Below are 17,768 nucleotides of genomic sequence, written 5' to 3' on the forward strand. Positions count from 1 at the left end.
ACATCAGTGGAAGCTTCTCGCCGAACTCTTTAATTTGACGTCTTGACTATCTTTGTAATATCCTTGAGGTATATAGACATTGAATTTTAAATGTTTTTCTATCACCTGGTTCTTCAAACTACTGGTTCACATTTGATTCAGTTTACCCAGTTACAAATATGGTATAAAACAGTTCAGTGCTTCACGCTCTATAAAATATAATGTCGTGCTGCAATGTATCTCACGTGGATGCTGCGATATGACCTCGTACTGATACTAGAATGGAATGGCTTCCACATGCGACCAGCTTTGACAAAAGTACGTGGCAACAGAGTTGGGCAATTCACTCCTGAATTGATTCAAAGTGACAGATCCTTCTAAAGAGTGGATGATCGATGATTCGGAAAAAATAAATGGTAGCTCATCTGATTTCGAAATGCATCTCTGGTGGCTGTTATGACATTATGAAAGTACGTATAACACAACACCTAGTCTGCAAGTGCAAAAGAAAACTTCGACCCAATCAAGAATGGAACCTGGGTCTGATAACGTAACAACCCACTGCGTTGACCTCGCAGCTACCGAGGCAAACGAGCTGATTGTGGTTCAGTACGATACATTAGGGTAGAAAACATTTGCAGCATCAAGTTTCCAATCTTGAGTTCAAAAGAATGTCCCAAATATCAGGATCTCAATAAACATTTATATACTTTTGAGTGACTTGTTACTTCTTATCCTTTGACTCTACACTGCACTCAGAATGTGTTGAGAAGAGAGCAAAAAGCTGCGGTCGGTGCGTAGCGCTAAGCGACCCAGGCAACACTCCCCTCTCAAAATGTTAGCGCTCCCCACCACTCTCACCGATTGGACCGTAAGTCACTGCTCCCCACCATTCTCAGGGATCGGATTGAACGTAGCTCACTGGCTCATTGCTCCCCCACCACCCTTACTGATCAGAAATGGAAGGCAGCTCACTGCTCCCCTCACTGTCACATACGAGATGACATGGAGCAGACCACACAGCGACCTGAGGCATCATTCTGTTCTCTGCGCTTTTGGCACAGTGATACAGTTTGCAACTCGCTTTCTTGACTGAAGACCTCTTCATCTGAGTTTAGCTCTTTGTTCTTTGTATCCTTATTTGATTTGTTCTAAACGTCGTCTTCTCGTGTTATTCATCTTCCGTTTCCTTGTTGTGTGAGTGTTTTTGTTAGGTTTACTATTATGTCTTCTACGTCAGCTGCATTTATAGTCGCTCTTGTCGATCTGTTGGTAGTCTTTATGCAGGTTTTAATTGATTTGGGTGAAAGGGATACTAAATACTGTAGTATGTATAACACATAATTATTTTAACATACATGAGAGCCCAAGTATAAAGGTTGTCTCAGGAGAAATGGTCAATATTCAGAGATATGACAGAACGATCATTTGATGCAAAAATATAAATATGTTCGTATACCCCATTCCTAATGGTTTCAGAGATGGAACGCATTTAAAGTTACTTCTGTACGTTTTTCTTGAATAACACGAAATCCGCGGCCTCTGGCGAAAACTTGTTGCAGTGAGAGAGGAGAAATTACTTTCTCACCTATTTTCCGCATATGGGAAATTACTAATTAGTTTATTACAACCTGATGCACCTTGAGTGACACTCTAGATAGTTAACGGCCTGAGCAGACATTAATGGAGCCTGGTAGGGAGCTAATGGAATGAAGTATCTTAAGGGTTCTTGGCTTGTAGAAACAGGCCGGCCGCTGTGGCCGAGCGGTTCTAGGCGCTTCAGTCCCGAACCGCGATGCTGCTATGGTCTTAGGTTCGAATCCTGCCTCGGGCATAGATGTGTGTGATGTCTGTAGGTTAGTTAGGTTTAAGTAGTTCTAAGTCTAGGGGACTGATGACCTCAGATGTAAAGTTCCACAGTGCTTAGAGCCATTTGAACCATTTTTTTTTTCGTAGAAACGGCATTTTGGGAGTCGAAAGCAACTGGCAGCGGGCCCATCCCTCAGTAAATGTTGCCGGACCGGCTCACAGCTGTACAGGGCAGACAGGGCAGCCCCTTGTCGAGGCAGGTCTCCAGCAGAACAATGCCGAGCTACCCGCCACGATGCCAGTGGAAGTATGGGCTGGGGGCGACAGACTGAAGAAACACACCTGCACGGTGGAGTCGTAAACCAAGAATTGTGTACAGAGTCAAGCGTAATAAAAATTCACATGTTTTCGTGTTCACCGATGCTGCAAATAGACCTCTGATACACTTCCATTGGCCGCCTCTGTTGTATAAGAAACTCCAGAATGTGAGAAATGTTTATAGATAGAATCTTCATTACACCTCATAGCTAGGACCAACAAGCTCCCAGGCACAGGCGATTTAGATAAAGTTCTTTAAGGTTGTATCTGTTCGCTTGTTGCCGTGGGAAGTGATAAGACTTCAGAAAAAATCATCATCCTCCTCTGTGAAAACTTAAAGAAGCCCATAACTGGCGTTTTCCTTTTCTTCCAGAGATGCAGGTTTCGTAACTCTTGCCCTGGTTTGACATGAGTTTGTGCTGGTGTGTGGGAGAGGAGGTGTAGCACTTCTAGAGCCCTGTGATTGACTCAAGATGGGGTGAAGGTGGTGTCTTTCGTGCACTTTGCGTGAAAACGGAATTTTTTCTAGAGAGGTGCGAGGCACTCGGGTGCTAGACTTTGGTCTGGAAGCACTTCTCGTCGATGCTCTGGCATGTGTGGTTGGTGCTTGGGACCTGTCCTGAGACTGACTTCACTTGCCAGTACTTTGGACTGGGGAGCCTGTGGCGAAGTTCTTACTGTACCAACAGTGTGACTTCAAACGTCTCAGACACTCGTTTACTAAGGGCATACGTTTTCGTTTTCGGTTTACCAGTCTTGACGCTTCAGTCCTAAATCGCGCTGCTGCTACTGTCACAGGTTCGAATTCTGCCTCAGGCATGGATGTGTGTGATGTCCTTAGTTTAGTTCGATTTAAGTACTTCTAAGTCTAGGGGACTGATGACCTCAGATGTTAAGTCCCATAGTGCTTAGAGCCATTGGAACCATTTGATCCAGTCTTGACATTTGGCATCTTTGTGCGCTCTGTCGTATAAGTGAGCCAATTTGGTCCTCGGTACGACCAGCGAACGGGTGTGTCACGCACTGAAATCAACCATGATTTCAGGGCTCTGGTAGAGAGTAAATTTCCCATATCACCAGTTCCAAGTTACATCGCCACACGAAGCAAACCGGATAACGTACTGCCACTTCGGTATTGTCAGGGGGTACAGATCTCAATAGCTACTCGCTGTCAGCTGCACCTATGTAGAAGAAACTGCAGTAGATTTGGTCAATCAAAGTCTGCTCAGCATCTGATCAACTCAGATTGCGCTATCCACATTTTTTTAGGGCCAGACTACTTGACTCACATCTGTCACCCAGGATCCTTGTCCAGTGTACTCTTCAACCACCTGTTAATTCTTTACGGTATTCAATCAATAACTTGTTTACCATAATTTATGTCTGGCTTAGTAAAATAAACGTTGTTACTAAATTTTACTTTATTCTCAGTCACTTATATAGTCCCTACAGGGTTGCCTTTCGCAGTATAAAATTAAACTGCAGTATATTTCCTTCAAAAAGGTCCAATTCATTTTTTCTCAAGGACTTACAGGATGAGCGAAGAGAGCAATAGAATATGGAAAATCTGGTGCAATGTACATTCGCTGAGGTTTAGGTAAGCCAGTTTGCGGTAGAATCCCGACTTGATAGACCACGTGTCCTATATAAAATTATTAGTCTCGACTTCTTCTGCGCTACAATGGTACGTTGTAAACAACGATAGGGTACTGAACAATAAAGAAAATAATTAACAATGTGCATTAGATATGTCTCAGAAACCATTCACAGTAGTGAATATGTTCACAAGAAGTTTTTTGCTTCAAGTGATCGTTCCTGTCATATCCCTGACTACTGCCTATTCAACCTGGGGCAATCTATACGTTTTGATTTTTTAAATTTATTAATTTAATCTGAACGGGTTAATGCCTTCAGGTGTCCCCTTACATCCGACCAGAACATTATATGTCATTACAAAACTTATTAAAATCACAGTTACTTAAAAAGTAATTATATTTTGAATATAATACCTCTCCTTCTACTCTCAGAATCTATTAGACATTTGCATGTTTCACCCTCTTGGCTGAAGTTGTTGACTTTCCTCGGTCTTCCTAAGTGTCTTGTGCCTATTGGTTGATAATCGTCATCAGTTTTGGTAATCTGTCGCCTTCCATTCTCATGACATAATCCTTAATGGTGTTTCTGTATTCTTTAATATGCTCATTGAAGTTTTTCACTCTCAGTGTCTTTCTGATGTCTACATATACTCTTCCGTCAGACAGAATGTACTTGGCTGTTCCTCTTAGCAATCAGATCTCTAGTGCTTTTAGTCTGATTGGAACGACTGTTTTCTGCTGTTTTGTCCAGGCGAGAGCTTCAAGGTCTACGGAGCAGTAGTTATTATGAGCAGTAATAGCTCCACAGTATGTGTGATCGTTTGGACCGCGACGTCGCTCTTTACGATAAATGCTGAGCTGAAGGATTTTTCGACGGCTTCTTCAGCTCAAGAAATAATTTTTCGTGACTACGATCATCCACCTCCGTGAAATAATCAGTAAGTCTGTGTTTTGTTTTAGGTTCAATGAAGGTCATCCCTAAAGTCAAATATCGTTTTACTAGCTTCGTTGGGGCAACAGGATCACCTGCAGCTTCTACTTTCACTACTCTTCACTAGACCACAGAAGCTTTTCTATAGAGCATCTGGTCTTTATGTTTTAGATTAATGTATTTGCATGACTTAGTTGTCATTTCTCTCAGATTGACTGACTCTGTCCGCTTTCTGCTTGCACTCAGTTTTTTTTTAAAAGGGTAAGAGGTCTTTTGTAAGTCGGATGTGCAGTGTCTCCGAGATTCATGAACTGTTTCAGCTCTTCCGCTAGCCAAGGCGCTGGTTTCCTCTTCAGATTTCCAGTATTTGGAAGAGGATATTTATTGTGGAACAGATTCAGTTTGGTAGTAAATCCACGGAATTGGTCTTTCACGCCCAGGAATGGTAATGAAGTCATCCCCCAAATTATCTTTTGTGCCTCGGCTGCAAGTTCAGGTACACTGATACATTTGAAGTCTGTCTGTTACCACAGTTTATTCCTTGCGTATTTCAGAGAGTAAATCATGAATATGATGTTGCGAGCTGATACTCCAGGTCGAATTTCTTTGTTTGTGGATTTCGTGGCAAGAATGTGTCAGGATCTGACTACAGACCGCGTTAAGGGTAGATGCAGGCTGTATTACTGTTACATTTGAAGAAGAAACATTTGAATTTCACAGTAAAGGGAAAAAAATATTTATGTAAGTATTCTTAACATTATTTGTATGCTTCTAAGTAGAATCGAATTTTGAAAGGTCAGTTCTGAAACAGGCTACCCGCCTACGTTCGGAGGTCTGTAGAGGACGCACATTACGCAAGTTTTCTTAGTGGGTTTTATATTTACGAGCCTATATTTGAATTGATTGTCTTCATTACCATTGGATGTTAGTAGCACGTCAGTAATAAGTCAAAGTCGTTGTATGCCACTACTCCACCTGCTCATCTGTTACTTCTGTTGTGTCGTAGAACAGTGGAGTCTATATTTAGGGAACTGGAGAGCATGCTTGGCTTCAGCCAGTGTCAACGTTTGTTAGAAGAAAGACATGGATACCTATATTCTGAAAAATATAGCGGAGTTCGTCGAAATGAATTGAAAGTGATCGCCAAGTATATTCAACGGTAACAATGCAGACGTACTGGTAGAACTAGTAACTGCAAGAGTAGACAAATTAGTAGCTCCTGAAGCACAGGCTCTACAGTTCATTTGCACTGCTGTTCTCCAGCACCATTAATCTGCCGTCTCTTCTAAACTCGTTATGTAGCCCGAATTCGGAATCACATTATTGAAAATTTTTAACTTTCAGCAGTGAAATCCTCGCACATTATCAGACTTTTCTTCGCGAGTTTCCTAATCACTATGATTATGTCAGACCTTTTCAATTATGACACAAATTTCACGATTGAAGGCCTAGGTTTCGTAGATCACAGCGTTCTACATCCTACTCAATAACTTCTGATTACAGAATGAGGTGCATCTATATTTGTTCTCGCTTTAAGCTATTACAATTTAAAATGGCTGTGTCAGTAGTAAATATTTTAATTTTACCAGTGTACTTTTAAGTGCTGCTCATTAATATGTCATCCAAGTTGCTTCACCTAGAAGAATTAAGAGCGATGCTCGGTACCATTTTAGCAAATTGGAAGAGAAAAGAAAAGGCCGGAATGTCAGCAGACAATTGCCGTAGCTTCTGACTCATCACAAAACCTGGAGGGCCATCTAAAATCTAAGCATCAGACGGTAGCTCTTGAACGATGTAGGTCAGAAAGCCGATCAAAATCACCATCAGTCGTAGCAGAAATTGGAGAAATCATGCAGTCGTCACTGACGTCTGCTTCTACTTCGGATGAAGAAATCCTCTCAGAAAGGCAAATTAAGTCTCAAGCTGTATCCAGCCTACCAATGTCGTCAGGTCCTAGACCAAGTGCTTATTTATTTCCTTTTTGGTGCCATGTCCTCAACTGCTTTTCATTTACAACAACCAATAAGTAATTTTTTTAATATTATAAATCTACTTACATTAAATAAAAGTGTGGCATTAGATGTACAGCTATTAAGAGTGATTTGCAGAGAATATCATCCTTTTCTATAGTTCTATAGTTGTAGATCATTAGATGTACAGCTATTAAGAGTGATTTGCAGAGAATATCATCCTTTTCTATAGTTCTATAGTTGAAGATATATATATATATATATATATATATATATATATATATATATATATATATATATATATATATATATATATGCTTTGTCCAAATTATAATTAACAAGTCTACATCATGAGTTATTTGATGAAATTGAAAATGATTTGATCACCACGAAGGCAGTCGGTCCTTCATCTGATGTGTGGACGAGTGTAAATAACTTTAGAGTGCCTACAATTTGAAGACAGACACACTGCACTAAACATCTCCAACAGGGTAAAGTCTGTTATCCCAAAGACAATATCCATTTTAAAATCACTTCTATAGTAACAGAAAATGCGTTAAATATGAATTTAAGTGCCTTGGTTCTGAAACTTCCGCACACTCAATTTAGAAGTAAATACATAAAACCATCGATAATGTCAAGTGAGTTATTATCTTTCTTAAGGAGACACCCTTTGCTTTAAGAAAACTTGCTGAAATGCAAACAATGTAAAAAAAGATCGAGTGAAACTGAAACTAAATGTTCAACCAGATGGAACTCTACTTACGAAATGTTGCAAAGATTTACTTTAAATACAGATCCCATGACTTCTTTCCTGGCTATTTTAGGTGGGAAATAGATCGCCGTAAACTTAAAAAGTACAGACTGGGAGATAACGCAACAGGCTTTATAGGTTTTGAAAGTTTTCGATGAGGTAAGTAAAGAAGTGTCCTCAGAGAAAACAGGGAATGAAAATCTTGGCAAAATGTCCTCAAGAAACAGTCATAGGTTGGAAATTCACTTAAAGTGTTACCACAGTGGTTTGGGGTTATCTCCAGCAACGAACTGATTAGTCAGGCGATGTTACTGGACCCCGATTCAAAGCCAAGGATTTTCAGACGACAAAATATTTCAGGACTGCTACATGAAGACTATTGCTAAAGTGGAAGCGTCGGTTACTCCAAACAGAGCTCATTTCTCCAAGCAGTTACCACTGTAACACATGAGACTCCTTATCTGGGAGGAGTACACTGAAACTATTAGTCAGTTTCAAGCAAGTCATGACCCAGAAAGTACAGTAATTGTCTAACTGGACACATGTTTAGTGGAGGGACATTTGCCTAGAAATAGCAATTCCTTAAACTGCTGGGAAAGAGGAAAATCGCTGTGACCGCGCTGTAGCAGTTAGTTCTAGAAGCATTATGTATCACAGCAAGGTAAGTGGGCTGTGAACAAATATTTTCAAAAGTATTAGAAATGTGTACTAAGAAGAGAAAGAGACTCATGTTGTTGTTGTGGTCTTCAGTCCTGAGACTGGTTTAATGCAGCTCTCCATACTACCCAATCCTGTGCAAGCTTCTTCATCTCCCAGTACTTACTGCAACCCACATCCTTCTAAATCTGCTTAGTGTATTCATCTCTTGGTCTCCCTCTACGATTTTTACCCTCCACGCTGCCCTCCAATGCTAAATTTGTGATCCCTTGATGCCTCAGAACATGTCCTACTAAACAATCCCTTCCTTTTGTCAAGTTGTGCCACATACTCCTCTTCTCCCCAATTCTATTCAATACTTCATCATTAGTTATGTGAGCTACCCATCTAATCTTCAGCATTCTCCTGTAGCACCACATTTCGAAAGCTTCTATTCTCTTCTTGTCCAAACTATTTATCATCCATGTTTCACTTCCATACATGGCTACACTCCATACAAATACTTTAAGAAATGACATCCTGACACTTAAATCTATACTCGATGTTAACAAATTTCTCTTCTTCAGAAACGCTTTCCTCGCCATTGCCAGTCTGCATTTTATATCTTCTCTACTTCGACCATCATCAGTTATTTTTCTCCCCAAATAGCATAACTCCTTTACTGCTTTAAGTGTCTCATTTCCTAATCTAATTCCCTCAGCATCACCTGACTTAATTCGACTACATTCCATTATCCTCGTTTTGCTTTTGTTGATGTTCATCTTATATCCTCCTTTCAAGATACTGTCCATTCCGTTCAACTGCTCTTCCAAGACCTTTGCTGTCTCTGATAGAATTACAATGTCATCGGCGAACCTCAAAGTTTATATTTCTTCTCCATGGATTTTAATACCTACTCCGAATTTTTCTTTTGTTTCCTTTACTGCTTGCTCAATATACAGATTGAATAACATCTGGGAGAGGCTACAAACCTGTCTCACTCCCTTCCCAACCACTGCTTCCCTTTCATACCCCCCGACTCTTATAACTGCCATCTGGTTTCTGTACAGATTGTAAATAGCCTTTCGCTCCCTGTATTTTACCTCTGCCACCTTTACAATTTGAAAGAGAGTATTCCAGTCAACATTATCAAAAGCTTTCTCTAAGTCTACAAATGAAAGAAACGTATGTTTGCCTTTCCTTAATCTTTCTTCTAAGATAAGTCGTAAGATCAGTATTGCCTAACGTGTTCCAATATTTCTACTGAATCCAAACTGATCTTCTTCGAGGTCGGCTTCTACCAGGTTTTCCATTCGTCTGTAAAGAATTCGCGTTAGTATTTTGAAGCCGTGACTTATTAAACTGATAGTTCGATAATTTTCACATCTGTCAACACCTGCTTTCTTTGGGATTGGAACTATTATACATCTTGCTCACCAGATGGTAGAGTTTTGTCAGGACTGGCTCTCCCAAGGCCATCAGTAGCTCTAATGGAATGTTGTCTACTCTCAGGGCCTTGTTTCGACTCAGATACACTTCAAATACAGTTGTAATCATTTTTATATTGTTTTTACAATAAAAGCGTCAAAATATGAAAAGAATTAGTCCTCACTCTTAAAATATTATTGTTTGATTAAAAATATTCGGGATTTTGTTGTAATATTTATAATTTTTACAGCAGATGAAATTTAAAAGTTTTGTATCTGAAAATTACTAGGACCATAACACAAAATTATTACTTCTCTTCATAGGTTTTTTCAGAACGCGACCAAATTATAGAAAAGTACAGGTTTAGAGACAATGTACCTTCCTTTTATTTATTTTTGTGACTGAATGGTGAGTGCTGAGCTAGTTCATTCCAGTGAATGACCAGGTCTGACCCGATCTCTGAAAAGAACAGTTTTGTCCATCTCTACATGGTAATGCGGTCGCCCACTGACTCCCAGCTTCCCACAGCTCTGTGACACGCCTTCCCTCACCCACGTTATACTTTCATCTCGAATGTGACGCCACAAGGTGCTACCAGACCGCCCACCTAAGTGCCAATGAAATTACAATACAGAAAAATAGCTGTAAGCGTGTTAACTCGCTCCAGTGCCACATTTGCCGTTTGTATTTGTAAGTATTACTCACCTACAGTCGCATGTTCCCTTTTTGTGTGGTGCCAATGTTTATTTTTATGCACGTATGTTTGTAAACACTGTATAGTATTTTATAAGTCGCTCTTAAAATGAAGAATGATCAAAATTTCTATGTTACTGTATAATTTTTTCCGTCCATAAACGGTAATCACGTTGTTTAACCATTACATGAAGGATAGTTAGTCTCTCTCTCATCAAGTTAGTAGATAATTAAAATCCAGTAGTAGGCATTTATAAGCAAAATGCAATACATTTAGTCTTATTTAACCATGCTAATGAGTAAGATTATAATCACGTATGACGGACAGCGCTATATATACGCAACATGCGGAACAACGGTTGATATTCAAGTCCCTTGCTCTCAGGTGACAGTCCTGGAGACACAAAACAGGAAGACTAGTTCTACCAACGTCAGGGGACATGCCATACACGACGAAAGTTGCACACGTGGGAAACCTATGCGAGATACTTAGACAGCAAGAAATTATTGGCAGCATACACTGGCGCTATACTAACTCTAATACGAACATGAATATCATGGAGAAGTAGAGTCATCATAGAAGGGAGGCTAATATTCTCGCACAGAGTACATACTAGGCACTATCATATAATATTAACAGAAGCACTCCAAGGGAACGTCAAAATAAATGTATCAGGTGGAAGATTTCCGGTATGTAAGAGGAGGGTACAGGTGGGGATAAATCTTACTATTGGATTAGGTGCATGACAAAATTTCTCGAGTAATGAATACTGGCATTACCTGCACTACGTATAGCTTTGTGTACTCGATCTATGGGTCGACACAGTCTATGGAGTCCTCGAATTAATAGCTTGAATACATTATGGGATGCCCAGTGAACATTAGCCTTTTCAAAATGAATGCGAAGCTGATATATTGTATCGATAAGAAAGACGCACTGCCAACGAAGCATTTTGACGCTGAATATATTGGTACCAGCTTGCATAATTTACCCTTTTCAAATGAAGAAGGAGTTCCAGTTCTTTCAAACCAAAAGTAATAACTTTTGGAAGAAACTTGAAGAAAAGGATACATAATCGTTTGTTCTTCATCACAGTGTCTTAACCAGTTGTATACACATTTGAGTAACTGCACTGCGTCGAACACCAAAAATATTTCCGCCTACGGATTAAATGGATTACGTTGCTGTTTTTACTTTGGTTTCAGCTACCAAGAAACCTTTCTTGTTGCACTTGATGTTCTTCTACATTTATACCACCCCACATACCACACAAAAAAAGACATACGTTTCCTTCCATTACCAACTGGAAGATTACATGATGCCTCACGATTCGACCTATAAAGCTATCACTTCTGTTTGGTTAAGCTTTGCCACTAATTTCCGTTGTCCTCACTTACATTCAAAACCCCTTTATAAGTTATTCGATCTATACCCATTAAATCTTCAGTAATTTTCTGTGGCATCATGTTCCAAAAGATTCTGTTCTCACCTTGTCTGACCAGTTTATAATCCACGTTTCACTTCTTTACCAGGTTACACTGCAGACTATTACAGTTACCAACTATTTCCTAACAATCTTACATACACACATCAAAAGAAGTTTTGCAATACCTAAGTTCAGAGAGTTCCTAAATCTGTACAGAAAATTGGAATAGAGATCAACATAACATCATCTCATCACTTTTTATTGCTCATGAAACGTTGCATGTTGTACCACCATACAGCGAAACCTTCAGAGGTGGTGGTCCTGACTGCTGTACACACCGGTACATCCAATACCCAGTAGCACGTCCTCTTGCACTGGTGCATGCCTGTATGCGTCGTGGCATACTATCCACAAGTTCATCAAGGCACTGTTGGTTGAGATTGTCCCACTCCTCAATGGCGTTTCGGCGTAGATCCCTCAAAGTGGTTACTGGGTCACGTCGTCCACAGACAGCCCTTTTCAATCTGTCTCAGGCATGTTCGAGAGGGTTCATTTCTGGAGAACATGCTGGCCAGTCTTGTCGAGCGATGTCGTTATCCTGAAGGAAGTCATTCAAAATATGTGCATGATGTGGGCGCGAATTGTCGTCCATGAAGACGAATGCCTCGCCAATATGCTGCCGATATGGTTGCACTATCGGTCGTAGGATTGCATTCACGTGTCGTACAGCCGTTACTGCGCCTTCCATGACCACCTGTGGCGTACGTCGGCTCCACACAATGCCACCCGAAAACAGCAGGGAACCTCCATCTTGCTGCACTCGCTGGACAGTGTGTCTAAGGCGTTCAGCCTGACCGGGTTGCCTCCAAACACGTCTCCGACGATTGTCTTGCTGAAGGCATATGCGACACTCATCGGTGAAGAGAACGTGATGCCAGTCCTGAGCGGTCCATTCGGCATATTATTGGGCCTATCTGTGCCGCGCTGCATGGTGTCATGGTTGCAAAGTTGGACCTCGCCATGGACGTCGGAATTGAAGTTGCGCCTCATGCAGCCTATTGCGCACAGTTAGAGTCGTAACATAACGTCCTGTGGCTGCACGGAAAGCATTATTCAACATGGTGGCGTTGCTGTCCGAGTTCCTCCGAGCCATAAACCGTAGGTAGTGGTCATCCTCTGCATTAGTAGCCCTTGGGCGGACTGAGCGAGGCATGTCATCGACAGTTCCTGTCTCGCTGTATCTCTTCCATATCCGAACAACATCGCTTTTGCTTACTCCGAGACGGCTGGACACTTCCCTTCCTGGCACAAAGTAACAATACGAACGCCATCGAACCGCGATATAGACCGTCTAGGCTTGGTTAAAGTACAGACAACACGAGCTGTATACCTCCTTCCTCGTGGAATGACTGAAACTGATCGGCTGTCGGACCCCGTCCATCTGATAGGCGCTGCTCATCTATGGTTGTTTACATCTTTGGTCAGGTTTACTTAAGATATATATATATATATATATATATATATATATATATATATATATATATATATATATATATAGTAAATATATCTATATTTACAGGTTTGTCATTTTCAGAACTGTTTCACTTGTTATTGTCAGTTTTTATTTTATATCATCTGCACTTCTGCCATGGCCAGTCATTTTGCTGCCTAAATAATAAAACTCATCTGCTACTTATGGTATATCTTTTCCTAAAATTATTTTATCAAAATCATCTAATTTGATTAGACTACGTTCCATTGCCCTTATTATTAAGAAGGCATGCTGAAAATTTATTCATCAGAAAATATTACGTAAAAATTCTTAAAGCTTTTTAAATAAAACAAACGTTACTAACATTCTATATCTTTATTCTTCATATCTACGGGTTTGCGGACAAATGCCGCCAATTGTTTTTACTGTGGTCTTTAGTCTAAAGACTAGTTTGACGTAGCTCTCGTTGCTACTCTGTCCTGTGAGAGCCCGTTGGTCTCCGAATAACTACTGCAACCTACATTCTTATGAATCTGCTTACTGTATTTATCTCTTAGTCTCCCTCTACGACTTTTACCCCCCACACTTCCCTCCAATACTAAACTGGCGATCGTTTGATGTCTCAGAATACGTGCTATCAATGGATTCCTCATTTGGTGAAGCTGTGCCACAAATTTCTTGTCTCCCAAATTCTGTTCATTACCACCTCATTAGTTACTTTATCTACCAATCTAACGTTCTTCTGCACTATCACACTTCAAAAGCTTCTATTTTCTTTTCACCGAAACAGTTAACGTCCATGTTTCACTTCCATACATGGATACACTCCAGATCAATACTTTCAGAAAAGAATTCCTAACACCTCAATTTATTTTCGATGTTAACAAATTTCTCTTCTTCAGAGATGCTTCTCTTGTCATTGCCAGTCTACGTTTTATATCCTTTCTACTTGTGCCATTAACAGTTATTTCGGGGTCAGGGATTTTCTCTGCCTCGTGATGACTGGGTGTTGTGTGATGTCCTTAGGTTAGCTAGGTTTAAGTAGTTCTAAGTTCTAGGGGACTGATGACCTCAGATGTTAAGTCCCATGGTGCTCAGAGCCATTTGAACCAATTTGAACCACATATCCTCTTTTCGAGACACTGTCAATTCCGTTCAACTGATCTTCCAAGTCCTTCGCTGTCTCTGACAGAATTACAGTGTCATAGGGAAACCTCAAAATTTTTATTTCTTGTCCGTGATCTTTAATTCCTACTCCAAATTTTTCTTTGGATTCCTCTACTGCTTGTTCAATGTACAGATTGAATAACATCGGGGACAGGCTACAACCCGGTCACACCCCCTTCTTAACCACTGCTTCCCTTTCCCGCCCTTTGATTCTTTTTGCTGCTGTGTGGTTTCTGTACAAGTTGCAAGTATCCTTTGGCTAACTATTATTTACACCTGCCACGTTCAGAATCTCAAAGAGAGTATTCCATTCAACATTGTCAAAAGCCTTGTCTAAGACTACCAATGAAGTAAACGTAGGTTTATCTCCTAAGATAAGTGGTAGGGTCAGTATTTCCTCGCGTGTTTCCACATTTTCCGGAATCCTACCTAATCTTCTCCAAGGTCGGATACTACTGGTTTTTCAACTCTTCTGTAAAGAATTTGTGTTAATATTTTGCAACACTGACATATTAAACTGATAGTTCGGTAACGTTCACACCTGTCAGTAACAGCTTTCTTCGGAATTGGAATTATTACATTCTTTTTTAAGACTGGGGGTATTTGGCCAGTCTCACACATCTTGCACACTCGATGGAAGAGTTTTGTCATGGCTGGATTTCCCATGGCTATCAGTAGTTCCGATGAACTGTCGTCTACTCCCGGGGCCTTGTTTCCACTTAGATTTTTCAGAGCTTTGCCAACTTCTTCTCGCAGTATCATGTCTCACATCCCATCTTCCTCTACGTCCAGTCCCTTTATGTAATATTGTCTTCAAAATCATCTCTCCTGTGTAGTCCAGCTATACACTCATTCAACATTCCAACTTTCGCTGGTTGGTGGAAGGCTCAGACTTTTAGTGTGTAACACGACGGTGTGTAAAGTAACTATGTCGGTGCGTGAGAAACTGCATGCTGTAATAGAGTTTCGAATTAGAAGAGTTCGTCCACACATGGCACACCCTCTCCTACAGCATGACAATGCCAGAGCGATACGAGCACTACATCTGCGACAATCGGACGCCATAGATCACTGTCATCGATCATCCTTCATACAGTCCCGACTTGTCCTCATCCGAGTTTCATCAGTTACCAAAACATAGACCTTCGAGAACTGCACTTTGATAATGATGAATGGTATTGCGTAATATTTTTATGAGTTAAATTGAATATTGATTCATACAACAATAACTGCTCCGTTAGTCCTATTGTATGAAATGGTTTTGAAAGTACTCTTTTCTGTTTGTTAAAAGCCACGGATAATTTTTCTCAGGACGCTATCGCCAGAAATATCATATGTGCCCCAACGTCAAGATATCCGTCTTACCCACGATGGATTATAAACCTTTCTTTAGTATTACACAATAATCCATTTAAACAATGCTTCATTATTTTTTCTGAGAGGCTGGAAGCTCCAGGATAACTGCCTATGTGCAATGGCAGCGTAAGCATTTATAGATATTGCTATTAATAAGGAACTGTATCTCTGGCCTAATATCAATTGGAAAATATTACGAGACGCCGTTTTCAATTTATTGAGATTATTCATTTTAATACTTTTAGCATTAAATGACTGTTAAAAGAACTTATGTAATTTTTATCATCAATGGCGTCGTTACAATAATGAGCCTACTCAAAATGGCCAAGGCAACATTTAATTATTACGTACTGAATCATATGCTGGATAGGTATCCACGACTGACAAAAACACATATTACAATTACAAGTTTCATACATATTCAAGAAAATTCTATTACTACTACAGATAATTCTGTCAGATACAGACCGTGAACAATTAGAATCGATAAGATAATGAAACAAAGAAATACGCTCATTCTTTTTGTCAAAGGGACAAAGACAATAATAATTGCGATTCTAAGAGCGCAGATAGAGCTTCTCCATTGTTGGGTATCGATGACTGATTTATACTGAGTTTTAATGGAGGCTATGCCATAAAAGCTCCTTGGTATGCCATTTGCATAGTTACATACAGTTTTCTAAATTACATTCCACTATTTCATATTTCTTTTTATCAATTGTCCAGGTCCAAACAGGTGACGATAGATGTATTTGATTTGATTATGGTATTAATATATTTTAAGTATGTCTGCGTCCAAACATGTGACTACAGACGTATTTGATTTAATCATGGTGTTAATATATTTTTAGCTTATCTGCGTCCAAGCAGGTGACTACAATTGATGCTGGTTTCTTATCATTATATTAATATGTTTTTAATATACCAGCATCCAAACAGGTGACTACAGGCACATGTGATTTTCATAGTTGTGATAATACAAGTGCTTTCTTTCAATTTTTGCACATGGATGATTTTACTTTAAAGTTGAGTACAGCCTTTTTTATTACTTCTCCTCGGAATGATTTGTTTTATGCTCGCCCATTTGGGTAAAAGCCACTGGGAAGGGTAAAAGCCACTGAGAAACCGAGGGAAAACCATGGCAGAGCTATAAAGACTGTGCTCTTATTAAACATTTAAATACATAAATGAAACAATATTTCCCTTCAATTCGGTTCGTCGTTAAGTTTTTTACAAAAAATAGAATGTTCATCGTCAATTTTCTGTCGTGGTAAGCTGGTGAAGTGATTAGGGAGTGGGCGCCGGATTGCGCCCCCAATAGCGCGTACTGCAGATTGTGACGCCACCGAGGCGAGCGATCAGCTGACGGGCGACAGCGATTAGCCGCACACAACCTCGGACCGGACGTGCGTTGTCTCCTTTCCTCCTTGCAGTTGTTTCCGCCACCGCTCTACAGCAAAATTTCATGAAATGCAAGAACAGCAGCATCAGTTCATTATAAATAAGTTGATGTACATTCCTGCGGATGGTTAAAACACATGATTATTAGTCCTGTTTAATTGCATCATCCAGCACCAGTTTATGTCGTTTTGCGTGTGAATGAATCGTCCACTCGTTAATACATACGAAGTCCACTGTATGACACTGTTTAAGTACGTTTAAATTCGTCACACTCTTGTTGAAGTTTATATTTCAGTTTCTTAATGCTGTATGACACTATCCAAATTCACAGTTTGTCTCACATTAACGTTCATACAATTGCTGTGCCCCAGAGTAGGCTGTTTACACAGTCTCACTGCTTCTGTTACACACCACACTGTCTAGAATGTGAGGAACAGATACCTCCGGACACGCTTGCGCAGATCAGCTGTTCTGTTCGCTTGCGCGGGTGGATTCCCATTGTTGAGTTACTCCACTCCGCACTCCGATCATTGGTCATATATTGATTTTCTGACGTCCATTTAGATCATCTGTGCTTCGACTGCGTTAAATAACGTCCTCGTCCGAAACACACTTATTAGTGCGCCACGGTCTGTAAAATATTTACTATATTTAACCTTAATACCCTATAAGAAAACCAACGTCTCTGGCGTTGTACCGTTTACTCTGTTTTATAAACACTATTCATTACAGTATAGTTCTCGTAAATGACGTTACTTTTGGTCACACTTAATCCAGTTTATTGACACAACGTTCAATCGGGTCTATACACA

Source organism: Schistocerca serialis, chromosome 3, assembly GCF_023864345.2.
Source record: "Schistocerca serialis cubense isolate TAMUIC-IGC-003099 chromosome 3, iqSchSeri2.2, whole genome shotgun sequence".
Taxonomy (NCBI): Eukaryota; Metazoa; Arthropoda; class Insecta; order Orthoptera; family Acrididae; genus Schistocerca; species Schistocerca serialis.